Source organism: Cupressus sempervirens, chromosome 5 (genome assembly GCF_028749045.1).
Source record: "Cupressus sempervirens isolate cs-2001-9-10 chromosome 5, ASM2874904v1, whole genome shotgun sequence".
Taxonomy (NCBI): domain Eukaryota; kingdom Viridiplantae; phylum Streptophyta; class Pinopsida; order Cupressales; family Cupressaceae; genus Cupressus; species Cupressus sempervirens.
Genome location: NC_143122.1, coordinates 958,079,968 through 958,094,365, shown reverse-complemented (window position 1 = coordinate 958,094,365; position 14,398 = coordinate 958,079,968). Strand labels below are relative to the sequence as shown.

The 14,398-nt window shown below is 33.8% G+C and overlaps 1 pseudogene; it reads right to left on the bottom strand.

The window, feature by feature from the left end:
* Window positions 1–5,678: 5,678 nt before the first annotated feature.
* LOC149559140 (uncharacterized) lies at window positions 5,679–14,009 on the bottom strand (annotated as a pseudogene).
* Window positions 14,010–14,398: the final 389 nt, after the last annotated feature.

Genomic DNA, 14,398 nt, shown 5'->3' with positions numbered 1-14,398 from the left:
TAGTCCAATTTCTTCTTCTTCATTGTCATCCTCACTTTTATCGCCTGCGGCAACATTTGTTCCTCTACGAAGCTCGTCCTGCAATGCTTGTACCTGCCTTTAGAGGGCTCTAACCTCCTAAGGATTAATATCTTTGGCCCTTCCACCATAATCTCTTCATGTAGGCATCTTCTTAACTCAAACCCACAACCACATAGTCTTGGTGCAAATTGCCTCACAATCAATGCTCTGTCTACACACTCAAGAAAACCCACTCTGATACCACTTGATGGGAACACATCCCAAGCACAAAATGGACACAACAAGAAAGGGAAAATTTTATTAACTATGAAAATATACTAGTACATTTGGTACAGAGAAAATAGACTTCAAAACATTCCCTATGGGCTTACAATAGCATAAATCTAGAGATATATTCTTCTCCCAGTACCTTCTCTTAAACTTCACTCCGAACTGCCTTTTACAATGCTAGAAATGTTCTTAAATAGACCCTGGAGGGTTAAGGATTAGGAATACATTCTATAAAGTGCTAGTTGGAATCCACCACCAAATAGAAGGCTCTAGAAGTCTCATTAGAAGTTGGCACAAAATTAGAAGAATCCAGAAATGGTAACCAAACTTTGAGGAGGCATAACTTTTGAATCGTAGCTCCGATTGATGAACTGTTTACATTTCTGGAAAGCTTCCAAGGTGCTCTATACCCCTATGAACCAGCTTCACTTTTCCCCAATTTTTTGGTCCTATTTTAGGTCATTTAATGCCCCTAACTTGACTTTGAAGCATTCTTAGGTGGTCTCCAGAAACTAAAAAATTGCAATAACTTTCAAACCATGGGGCCTTTTGACCTGATTCTTGTTTTGAAATGCTCTAAATTATAATGAAAATTATTCAACCAATTTACACCTTCTATTACACCAAAATGATGGCTCAATTACATACTCCATTTTTTTTGGCATTTACACGTATCCCAAGGTGATTAAAAACTCTAACCCAAAACACTAATAGTGGAACTATGAGAGTTGGAACCTTTATTTGACCCAAATGGGTATCTAGAAATGTAAACACATGAAACAGAAACCAAGTCTAAGTACATTTTTTTTAGGTGACACAGGATTGCCCTTATGCCTCTAGATGCTCCTGCATCAGTAATCATCATTAAAGCATCATTAATGCACCAATAACCATAATCATCAATAAACATGTGAAATATGATCAACAAAGTAATTCTTTGTGTATATAAATGTAATTCAAGTCATGAAATATTTTCATAATTATAAATCCAATACCCTTGAAGTTAAAACATGCATGAAATAGGCATAATCATAGTTTGGTAAATATAATGGAAAAGTAAACTATGGGTGTGCACTACATGTCCTTGCAATTTTTTGGCTCAATTTCCAATTGGTAAGTATGTGTTTTGAAAAATTATTCTTGGACTGAGTCAAGAAAAAGAGAAATTTGAAATTTGAAAAAGATGTACATAAATGCAATTAATTTTCAAACTCCATATTTATAAATTTATAAAGAGAAGCGTAGATTTATAAGAAACTATTGTAGTTTGTGCTATTTGAAAATTACAGTTACAAGTGATAAAGTTATATACCTTTGATTCAAAGAGTACAAATAATGGAACTGAAGTATTGCAGAAGGTATAAACTCAACTACCCCCCACCAATGTTAATGGCACTATTCAGTAAAGAATGTTTACAAAGATACATACATACATGCATAAGTGGATAGGTCCTACATAACTATGCCCAAGGCTACCTAACTATGTCCACGGTGTCTGTACACTAGAGGGATACTCTGCCTACTAGGCTATTTACATACATGTATCCATGGGTTTAATACCCTTGAACTACTCACTCTAATGAATATGTAGTTCTAGTTTCTAATTTTTTTAATATACTTATATTCCTATAACCACTAGTGATCTTTGCTCGCTAATACAACTCTTTGCCATCATACACCCACTCAGATGAGTCGGACAATTTTTCATAATTACAATACTTTAATACCCTAGTGCAACCTTTGTGTTTTGTAGATTAGAATTAAAGTAAGTTTAACCTACATTACATTATAACTCACTCATATATTTATGTTTAAAAACTTGTGAGAATAATAAATGGATGTAAATAGACCAGTTAACTTAATGCTGACACTACTGCATGATAGAGTGGTTAAAGATGTTAATTTTAGACAGTATTTTAATTTTTTCTAAATTACAAGTTTTATGTTTAAATTATATTTTTAATCTTTGATTAACTATGAATTAAGAAAAAACCTAATATTATTTTTCTTAAAGATAACTTTTCACTCCCTCAATTTTCTTAAAGATAGCTTTTCATTCAAGCCTACTATTTTGGCACTCAACTCATTGTCTACCATGAAAAACTTATACTTTTTTCACTAAAAGAATCCATCATCTGCTATGAAATCATGGAAATGCAGTCATCAACAATGTGATTGGTTTAATTAGGTATTTTAATTAGGGTATATGTATGAAGTACTCCATATTTAAGATTTTATACTGGGAAACAACATTTAGTTTTTAGATTTTTTATGCCATAGGCATCTCGGTTATGCCTACAAATACTTCAATCAAGTTGGAGAGAAATCTAGATCTGCACTACAAACAGGTATTAAATTTTGCATTCTAGATATTGGCATGCCAATAATATGTTTTATTTTGTTTTTTTTATGTGGGTAATTTTGAATAATGCTCAATTCCTTGCTCTATTTTATTATTTGGGTTATGGAAGATGAAAAAAATCCTTAATTGCATTTCCTTTACCATTTCTTTTAATTTCATTCCATTGCCACTACTAAAATATTCATGGGACGAGTTGGATATCCCTCTTCATTATTTTGTGCCTAATTTTTGTCATTGGTGTTGGATATTCATGCCCTTGATTTATTTCAAATTAGAGTAGCAACATTGCAATTAAGAAGGAGCCATGGATTGGAAAATGATTTCAAATCAAAGCACTAGGGTTTATACCCTTACCTTGCTAGCACTTCTCAAACCACTCTGATGCAGAGTTTTTCTGAGGAGGAGATATTATTGAAAAGATAGCTAATCAATATTTCCCTACACTACATCAATGATTCTAGCTGAGAAATCTATATATAGGCCATCTCAAATAGGTAATAAATTTCTTTTTTAATTAGGTAATTTAATAAAAAAACACTGTTTGCATAAATAGATTTCGGGTCACAATACTGGATATGTATTTGTTAAAATGCCCTATATCTTCTAATTTCTATAATATCTATCATGCCCTATAATTATTTAAAATAGATATTGAAATAGGAGAATTTTTCTTGAAATGTGAGGATGGATTGGAATTCCTACCTCTAAGGTTGATTGTGGAATCTGTGTTTTGCAGAGGTAGAGTGCACTAGTGCCATGAATGAGTGAATGTTTTTGGTTGGCCAAATAGGAATGATACCCATAAAATGTTAGGAATGACGATCCTTAGAAAACTATTCCATAGAAATGATGCGCATAAACATACTTTAGCAAAGCCTATTGGACAACTTGCACTAATATTAGGTTGCTTTCAATGCAGATATTGTTCTTTTATTTAATCCTTGGGTTCTCCCATCAAATTTTGTCAGCTAAAGATTAATGGATATAAGAAATTTCATCTTCATTCAAATACAGAGGTGTTAGTATTATTGAGGAAATTTAATAGGTTTTCTTTCCCATTTTACCTTATTAATGTTTCTTTTAGGCTATATTGAAGTAATTATTTCAGGAAGAAGTTGTTATAGGATTTGTAATCTCTTCATCTGGTAGATTTCTTTCAGCTTTGAGGAAAAACATTACTATTATCAGTACCAAAGTTCTGGTCATTGACTTGAAGTTGCAACATGTGTTTTGGGATAGTGATCTTGTGTTCAACTTTATTGCTATTGAGAGCCAAGGAAACTCTAGGTGGGCTGGAATCATGATCTTAGAACTTAGGGTTAAGGTAGCTAGTAGCTGCAAGGGGCCAAGCTTGACTAGAACTAACATTCCCCTTACCCACACCTGAAGGATTTGGTGAAGATGGCTCAAAATGACTTGAATGAGAGCTTTTGTTTTGAGAAAAATGATGATGATTTTTTTTAATGTTGTGTGATCCAAAATCCATGTCTGAACTTTTTGCACCTCCAATGTGGGCCAAACCACCATTCACGGATCTAATTTGAATTAATTATTAAATATGTATATATATATATATATATATATATATATGGTATCCCTTCCTTAGTTCAGAGAAATGGAAGTGGTTTTGTTTGTGGTAAAAATCCTCTTATGCTGCTACAATGCAACAATCAAGAAATTTGGTTTTGTGTATGTAGTATTCAAGAAGGATTAACTATTAATGTTTACTAGTATTGCCTTGACCTATAGATTTTTACCCTACCTATATAATTCCAAAGATGTGGATTATAGATCCATACCCCATTTGGATCATTCTATTGCTATGGGTCATAGTTTTAAAGTTTACCTAGACTTTCCAAGACATATTTCCTGAATCTAATGACCTGTACGACACATCTAGGGAATGCTAGCTATCAATTATTATTTTTATAAATCTCATCTAGGTAGCCTATAATTGTTAAACATTTTCTTACTTAAATGTATCACAAATAATGGTTTTCAATAAGAATATTAAAAAATAAAAATGATAGGAATAATTAATTGTTTTTTATAAGATAAACAGGTTTATAGGGACCCTGAAACCCAAAATTAGCTACATAAACATGGCTTAAAATAAGCAATAGAAGCCCAACCTAAAAATAAAAAGTCTAACAGCTGATAATAAACACAAGGCCTAGCTAGCAATAGAGGCCAATAGAAAGGCTAGAAAAACAAATTATCTTTTAACAGAACATAGCAAAAGCCAGAACCAAAAGCAAAAATAAATAAAAATATAGTCATTCTTCCTCTCAAGATCTTACATGGCTTGGGCTACCTCATAGATCTTTTGGTTCTCCTTGACCATCTGCTCTTGGGCTTTTTATATATCCTTGTCCAAACTAGTATAGGTGATATTAGTGGCCATATCTTCATCAGACTTGGATCTACCTTTGTCCTTACCATCTTCACCAACTACTAGTCCTCTGTCTTTAAGCACGCCAATTAAGGAGAGAATGTTGTCATTGATCAAATTAAGGAGATAAATCATCTAATTAGCCAAGTTATGATTGTAGATTTCTAGATTCTTTATCCTCCTCTCAACTAGACTGACTCTTTCCTATTGTTCCTCCTGATTCTCATTATCTATATTCTTTGTGTTGCCCTCCAACTGACCAACCTTCCCTTTGATGTCATCTAGCTCATGGTATAGCCACTTGATTGATCTGAAATTATCAATCATGTTGTTGCAAGCCTTGTTCAAAAGGTTCATTCTCGTCTCCTTAGCATTATCAGTGATAGCCAAAATAGCTAGGTCAATGAGCTCTTCAAGGAGAGGCTATTCCTAGTTAGCCACTAGAATTTGAGGATGCATAGCTTCTCTAAAAATTCCCATCTTTGTAGTCCTAACATTGAAATTCCTCCAACCTTTTCTCTTATCTTTAACAAGCACTTCCCTATCTTTTCCACCTATATTAGCCTTTTCCTTCTCCTCGAGGTGGGATTGAGGATGGATAGGGGAGAGAGGGAGAATCATAACATCCAACCCCTAATTCAAAACCCTCTCATCATCTGTACCATCCTTCTTCTGTTTCTTCCCTACATGTTCTTCCATATTCTCCTCTTCCTTCTCCTTGCCCTCATCATCTAAAGCCATGTCCTCCTCATCCTCATTATAATCCATCTCATCTTTACCAAATATTTTTCCATGGTCCCTTTGACTCTTTCTTCTTGGGGTTAAAATAGAGGGCAACTTCTTAACTTGACCCTTAAATTTCTTTCCAGAAGAACTATTCCCCTCCCCCTCCAAGCTTATGCTCTAAATGTCATCAGAATAAGAAGAGTAGCTGGAGCTAACATTGTTAGCATCTACATCCAGCAAGGGATTTTTGCTAACCATCTGAGCTTTGAAGTGCTCATGGATTAGTACTAACAATCCCTCATGCAGAGTAGGGTTGATAGTAGGTTTCTTCTTAAAACTAGAAATTCCCTTAATCATGGAGGTAAGAAAAAGTAAGGGAAAGAAATTGTACTATCATGACAAAAATGACTAAGAAGAATGAAATGATGGGTTCTTAATCAATCAAACCTAGGATCCAGAGTATTATATTCAATGATAGCATGCAAAACATACCTCCATAGCTTCTTGATGGATTCTGTTACATAAAATGTCTCACTTTTAACCAGTTCATTCATTTCTTTAGTGCTCTTCACAAAATCCTTTAGTACATTGGTAGAGAGTTTTTTATCCCTAAAAAACTTAAAATCCTCCATCAAAATCTCAATAACTATAGCAAAAGCCTTCTCTATGATCATAAATGAGACACCATTCACCTTAAGCTTGTCATCCTTCCATGAATTCACCATGTTGTTGGTGATCTCAAGATCAAACCCATGAAGTTTTGCAAAGTAATTTGCAACTCCTCCCTTTTCTACCTTTTTCCATACTTTTCCCCCATCTCTCCATTTCTCCACTTCCCCCACTAGCTCCTTTTTGTAGCATTCTCCCACCATCTCTTCACTTTCAGCTCCTACAATTCTCATATACTCCAAGCTCTACAACTCCTTCATAGACAAAATTTCGGGTATGTTCCTTTGAAGAGTGCCAAAACATTTTACCTTACAAAAACATAGGTAGTAAATAAAAATTTTGACCCAAAAAACATGTCAAAAAGAAAATGATAACCTTAGCTACTTGTGATATCCAAAAAACCCTTTATAACTTGTACTCATTCCCCAAATTCCATTAATAGTCATAATTTCTATTAGATCTCCATTGTACACCCTTGGATTTTTTCCATGTCATTTAGGGTCCTGGCTTCTACTAGAATATTCTAAACCAATTGACATGTAAAAAACTTGTTAGATCCCACACCTTTGTTGGCAAACCAATCCACAATAGGATTCTCTTCCCTGAACACATGTGTAACATGGGTAGTTTCAAATTGAGCAAGTGTGCCATGTGTCTTCAATTAAATTGGCAATTGACCAAGATGGAAGAGTTTTTCCATTTATACAATTAATGTTATTATTAGAGTGCCCCTCTAACCAAATTTTAGTTATTCCTACCTCAAAATCTAGTTTAACCACATGGCATGCTACTCTAGCTTCAAAAAAATGATTGGTTTGGATTCCCAAGGGAAGAGAAAGAGCCATGACTCCCTCACCATAGTTATTTCTTATTATTCCACCACTTTCTAAAGGACCTAGATTTCTTTTAGAGGCACTGTCAAAGTTGGATTTATACCATCGCTTTGGGGGAAGAAGCCATTTGGCTTCTTGTCTTTTTAGATTCTTGTCTTTTTCCTTCTTCATCTTTCTCCCAGCAACTTCAATATCTTCCCCCTTCTTAACTTGATAGTTTTCATTTATATTTTTATAAATCTTCCTGTTGAGAACAAAAGCTAGCTCCTCTCTATCTATAAAAATTCTATTGTTCCTTTCCTTCCAGATACTCTAGCAAAAGTGAGGCAAAATCTAGGTGCTTAATTCCTACAAAATAGAAGAATTAAATAGACTTTTCCATTGACTGAAAAAGTCTAGAAGATTTTTCGGCATACACAAGCTAATCTCTCAATCCTAGGTTAGGAACTCCCAAACCTCCCTAGAGTAAACACAATGAATGAAAAAATGGTTTCCTGACTCTAACTAGTTATTACATAAAATACATCTATTTGGCATAACATGCCCTCTTTTAATAAGATTATCTTGTGTGAGAATTTTATTCTGAAGGGCTAACCAATAAAGGATATTGATCTTAGGAATAAGATGAGGAAACCAAGAATTCATCGAAGGGGGTTTCTTCCTTAAACACTAAAGAGAGCTATAGCCTAAAGCATTAGAATAACTACCATTGGGATTATCCCCCAAAATCACTTTATCCTACTTGTTACATAGAACCATAGAGTTTAACATTATCATAATCAATTTTAGATCCTCAGATATGAGGGAAAGATCTCCCCATCCCTAGCAGATCTTGTAATTGCTAACTTTCAACCCAAATTGTCACGTACATTCATTCACCCAAACTTCATAAACAAGATTGTTAATAAGGGGACCTTGAAATAACCAACTATTAGACTAGAACTGGATATCCTCCCCATTGGCCAACTTCCATGAAACTTTTACCCTTGCCAAATCCTTGGCCTTCAGAATACCATTCCAAATGATCAACCCTTTAGGGATGTCCTTAGTGTTAAGAATAAAAAGAAGAGGCCTTTTGATGTATTTATTTTCCAAGATATGTCTCCATTCTCTAGTGCTAATGAAAATATTCCATAATTGCTTAGCCAGAAGAGCCTTATTGAGATGGGTTAACTTCCTAATGCTAAGACCTCCATACCTTTTTGGGAGACAAAAATTCTCCCAAGCAACAAGAGGATACCTTTTTCTCCCTTCAAGGCCAGTCCATAAAATGTCTCTTTGATTTTTTTTCATTTTCTCAGCAAATCTCACTACAATCCCAAAAAGGCTTAAAGTATACATAGGCAGGTTCTATAGAGCAGATTTGACTAGTTGACATTTACCTGCCTAGCTAAGAAAAGCACCTTTCCAACCAACTAGCTTTTTAAAAAATCTATCCAATATCCAATTCCAAAAGGAATCTAGGGGAGAAGAGCCTAAGGTAAGTAGAGGGGAGCTTTCCCACTCCGTAGCCAAGGATCCTTGCTATATTTCTCTATCTAGCTTCTAGGGTATTAAGAAAGAAAATCAAGCTCTTATCCCAATTAATCAGCTACCATGAACCTCTAGTGTAAATACCAAGGATATCCTTCATAACCTTAGCCTCCTTAACATAAGCCTCCCCCCCAATTATTGTATCATCCACAAATTGCTGGTGGGAGAAAGTATCACACTTAGAGGAAGGCTTGATCCCCTTGAGACTACCATCTTTCTTTTTATGCTCAATAAGACTACCGATACATTCAACCAAGATAATGAAAAGAGTAGACGAGAGAGGGTCTCCCTATCTAAGACCTCTAGAAGGTTTAAAGAAGCCTGAAGGAGCTACATTAACTAAAATAGAAATTGAAGAGGTTGAAACAAGTTGAGAGATAATCTTACAAACTTTTTGATCAAATCCAAAGGCTTCAAGGACCAAACCAAGAAAAGACCAATCAACCCAATCATAGGCTTTAGAGTGATCTAGTTTTAGCAACATACTTTCACATTTACCAGCTTCCATAGAATGAATGACTTCATGAACACTCATTAAAAAATCTGAAATATGTCTTCCAGGGACAAAGCCAGTTTGTTGTTGTGATATAATCAGAGGGAGAATTTTAAGCATTTTACGAACAATTGGTTGTTGCCAAGAAATAAAGACATAAATTCTGAAAACAATAAGATGGTTCTTTGAAGAGAAACCAAAGTGAAAAAAAAAAACTTAGAAAGATTAAGTAGGTAATCGAGGGACGGGCCTTGGGATGGGGGTTTTTGTAGAATGCTTTGGACTTGGGTAGTGGGCTTCTTTGGGATGATTAAATGGAGTAGATGGTGGTTTCCCTTGCTTCATGTAGCTATGATGTGTGTCTATCTCTTAGGTATCCTACAACTCATTTTAAAAGATTAAATCAATGGAATAAGTCAAGGGAGTTGTTTGTAAGCCAAATAAAGTATTCTAAAATGTTTCCTTCACAAAGCAGGTGGATTCAAAGATCTATTTACATAAAACATTATTTCCTTATCATGCCATAGCCACTAATTATCTACTTCTCTTGTCTATGGTGTAGCTTTTGTAGAGCGGTTATTGAGGATAGGTGAGCAAGGAGCATATGCAGATTGAAATTCCTTTATAAGGTTAGGGTTTTAATAATTTCTATGGATGTAAACACTACTGTAATTTGATACTTTTTTACTAATATTTAGTAGTCATTGTGGTAGGGCATCACCTATCCAAATATCCTCCTATTTGTTCGAAAGCCTTCATATTTTGTAAAAGAAATTGAATGATCTTGATATTTTCTTGTAGAACCCAAACTCCTATTTTTTTTAAATATCTTATGTTAAAAATCTAAGTAACTTCAAAAAGAATAATTTTTTTAGAAACAAGGCTTGTCTTACTCAAGATGCCCTATAAAAAAGGATTTTTTGGCATATTAATTTCATATGTTTTTAACATGGTAGAGGCCTCTACACTCATTGATTTAGGTGCAGAGGACCTTCTATCAAGTTACTCTTTCCAGCATGTTATTCTAAAAGGTATGATTTTGTTCTACAAAGTGTTCTCTCTTAGTTTATTCTACTAAGATTATGAAGAGAAAATCCTATTTTTGTATCTTTTAGAAAAATAGATTGCAATTTTCTTGGAAAATGAATACTTGGTTTAGATAATAATGCATAGAGTCAGATTTAATGCCATGACATATTGGCATTTTCTCTGTTTCAAGCTTCCATACATAATCCTGTAGAAACTCTTTGAAATAATCTATGACATGATATGGAGATAAACATGCATCTATCATCATTCTCAATATTTTATAAGCTTTCTCTACCTTACCTTATTTTCTATAAACTTATATTAGAGTGTTATAAGTGACGACATGTGGAGTGAGCCCATTCGTGTTCATACCTCTAAAACTTTTTTCTACCTCATCCAAGTCACATACTTTTATAGCTATATTTATTAATGTATTGTACATAAAATTGTCCAAGTATCCTCGCTTCCTTAACATTGCTTCAAGAATTGTCGGTGACATACCTTTTTCGCCCTGCTTTCCAAAGCTATCGATGATTATGTAGTATATAGCTACATTAGAAAAACATTATTTCCTACCCATTTCAAGAAAAAGTCACCAAGCCTCCCCAAAATATCCTTTCTTAAAAAATACTATTAGCAATGTTTTATAAATTTATAAGTATAGGTTTCAAGCTCAATTGCATTATCAAACATATTTATAAATAACCTAAAAGTTGTATTTACCTACCCTTGTTCTAAAAAAATAAACACAAAACTGTTCAACATATCAATATTAAAGGAATCTATCCCTTTATCTTGTATCTTTCTTCCTTTAAATTCTAAAAATCCTAGATAAGCTTCAAAATCAAAATCACATTTTGGAGTATCTTGCTCAGCAACACCATTTGTATGATCCACTGAGATTTTAGAAGTGGATTTTCTTTTGTCCTTGTGTCATTAACAAACATTTTTGAAGATGATAGACCAATAGTAAACTTATTTGCATCTAATATCCCTTGACAAACCTTGCCTATATTTGTTCAATCTCGTATGAGCTTCGAGAAATGGTTATCACTAATACTATCTCCCATGCTTGTTCTCAAATATGATACATGACCAACGAGAGGCAAATGTTAGTTTGTTATTTTTTATTTCCTAGAATACCACTAGAAGCATTGTCATTCTTTACAAGCATAAATATTTAGTCAAGACTTATTAGTTACTACCTCCATATCAACACTCCACCTTATGATATTACAGACAACACTACTATCTCCAATTCGCTAAATAAGTGAACATGCCTGATCTTATCTACCACAATGATGAAGTGAAATCAACAATGATGTTAATATTACCATGTTAGATGACAGCCCTCTAGATTCAATTTCTTCCAATAATTTAAGAGATTCCTTAATTCTCCCTATTTTATAAAAATACAAACTAACTATGCTATATGTGATTCCATATACACATTATCTTTTCATCTTCAAATCATCAAAGAGAACGTAGATAGTTTCTACCTACCTTTCTTGAATAATCTATCAATCAAGATATTGTAAGAGAATCAATTTGGCACCATGCCCTACTAAACCATCATCTCAAAGATTTTGCATGCATTGTCTATAATGTTGACCTTCATCATGCCATCGAGAAGAGCATTATCAAAATAAGATTAAAAGTATCATCAACCATTTCACTAAAAAATTCAAATGTTTCATTAATATTATTCACTTTTCAAAGTTTGTATATCAGAGTTTCCATAACTAATGGCATCAAGATCATGCCCTTGATCCTTCATCTCTATAATCATGGCCATAGCTTTGTTCAATTTTCCTACCATACACAAAACAACAATAAAGCAATTGTATATACATACATCTGGAGCACATCCTTGAATTTTAATTTCTTCAAACACCTCTTCAGCCAAACCCACTTTCCTACTACCCCAAAAGCATTAGTGCATATATTATAAGTTCATTTATAAAAAGTGTAACCATTGTTTTGTGCATTACAAAATATTTTCTCAAACTCCATCATCATATGTGTACCTTTCTCAAACCTAATAAGAGTTGATTGAGAGTAGTGGTATATGGTTTCATATTAGCTTTCAAAATTGTAATAGTTATAAAAAATGCTTTACTAAATTTGGATTTTAGTATAAGGACATCTTAGCAAGTTTGTGCAACAAAAATTTAAGTTCTTCTTATTGCTGAATTGCATCTTAAGCATAGGAAATTTTTAATGTATAAACATATCTACATCTCCAAATAGAGGAAAAAATGTTCACTGGTTCATGGGTCTCCATCAAAGGACTTGCAAGTGTAGGAAGGAATGCTATTAAAGGGTACTAAAGAATAGTATTGGCCAATTTCTTGAAGGCTTTCTTAGAGTAGCATAGAGAATTTCACAACCTATGCTATGCAACATCCATGATTAGAGCATTTTTTGACAATGTAGGATAACTACATACAAGAATATGGTCTCACAATAGTAGATATGTAAAGGTTGGGAGTAATCGCATGGTTCCATAGTTACACTACCTTGGGAGATGGGGGGATGGCGGGGGGATGGCAGGGTGATGGGACAAGCTTTTAAGACAGGGTGACAGAGGAGCCCTGATTTGGTGGACTATTTATTAAGGCATACAACTCCCAGACCCTAATCTAGGCTAATAGGCCTAAAGAACACACTCAACTATAAACTCTCAAAACTCTCAAATAACCCTAACAAATGAACTTGAATTCATCATTACCTTACTAAGAGCTCTTAAAATTCTGACTTTCAAGCTCTTAGTCATTGATGAGATGGAAGATCCTTCAAATCCTTGTCACACTAAGGGTTTTATTGTTGAATATCAAAATTGGCTTCCAAAATTCAGTAGTTCACCTTCTCCACTCTTCCAAGGTAATCTTTAACATCTTATTAATGTATAAAAACCCTCAAATACACTTGCCAGCCTTAGCCAAGCCTCTATCACATTTTTTAAAGAATGTTGATTCACTATAATTACTTGCAATAGTAGTTACTTGTTGATTCTTGGTCCATTCCTTTAGGGGGAACAAAGTTCTCATGTAGGCTCATGGTATGATAAAACCTTTAAAAATTTCCCCTCTCTCCATGAAATAATAATTTGCAATTATAATGGCACCTTTCTCATAAAATATACAAAATTTTCTATCTAATAGTGATCAGTAAGTTTTTTTAACAATAACCCAAGATTCAAGACAACATTAAACATCAATAACAATACTATACTTCATTACCATATATCTATGAATCTTGAGGATCACCACAACCAAGGAATAAGGAAGAAAGAATTAGAGTAATAGTCAATACCAATACACCAACATAATTTCACAAAATACTAATTCATTATACATAATTACACATGTTTTTTCATCTTTCTTCTCCACATATCTTCCCCTATCCCTCTACATGACATTACTTTGTCCAACCCTTTCCCTTTATCTTCTTTATCTTTACACTGTTTCAATTGATTCTACATTTTGTGATTTTAATTGGAGGATAAATTGAAGTCCATTTTGCATCTACTACAATAATTGGTTCATCAAATTGTAAAAATGTGGCAATGATTGATAGCATCTTAGTCTCAAATGCATTTTCTCCTACTCTTCTCACTATCTTCTCTTTCTATTTTCATCTTCCCTTTGTCCTCTCAAGGTATCTTTGTAGCATACCCATGCCTTCCATATTTCTTCCCGTTGTGGTGTCATCCTATATCTTGCTGCATGATGGAGGTTTCCCCTTCTCCTTCCATGATCGGGTAAAGAAATGTTGAGTAGGTTATAGTGGTATGAGTTATGGATTCTTACTATTCATATCTAACATGATCACTTTATGAATATATATATATATACTCCTTTAGCCATATTTTCTCTAATTATGTAGATATATATTTGTCACTTTTGTAGACTCCATATTCTGGTTTAATTGTTTACTTCCTCAATTCTATAGTGTTTCTGTTCAATGGTCAAGGTTTATCTTATTGAGTCTTCTTTTGTTGACTCCTTATCCTATAGGCTTTTTTTATTGACTCAATCTTCATTTACGTCTCTCCCTTCTTATCAAAG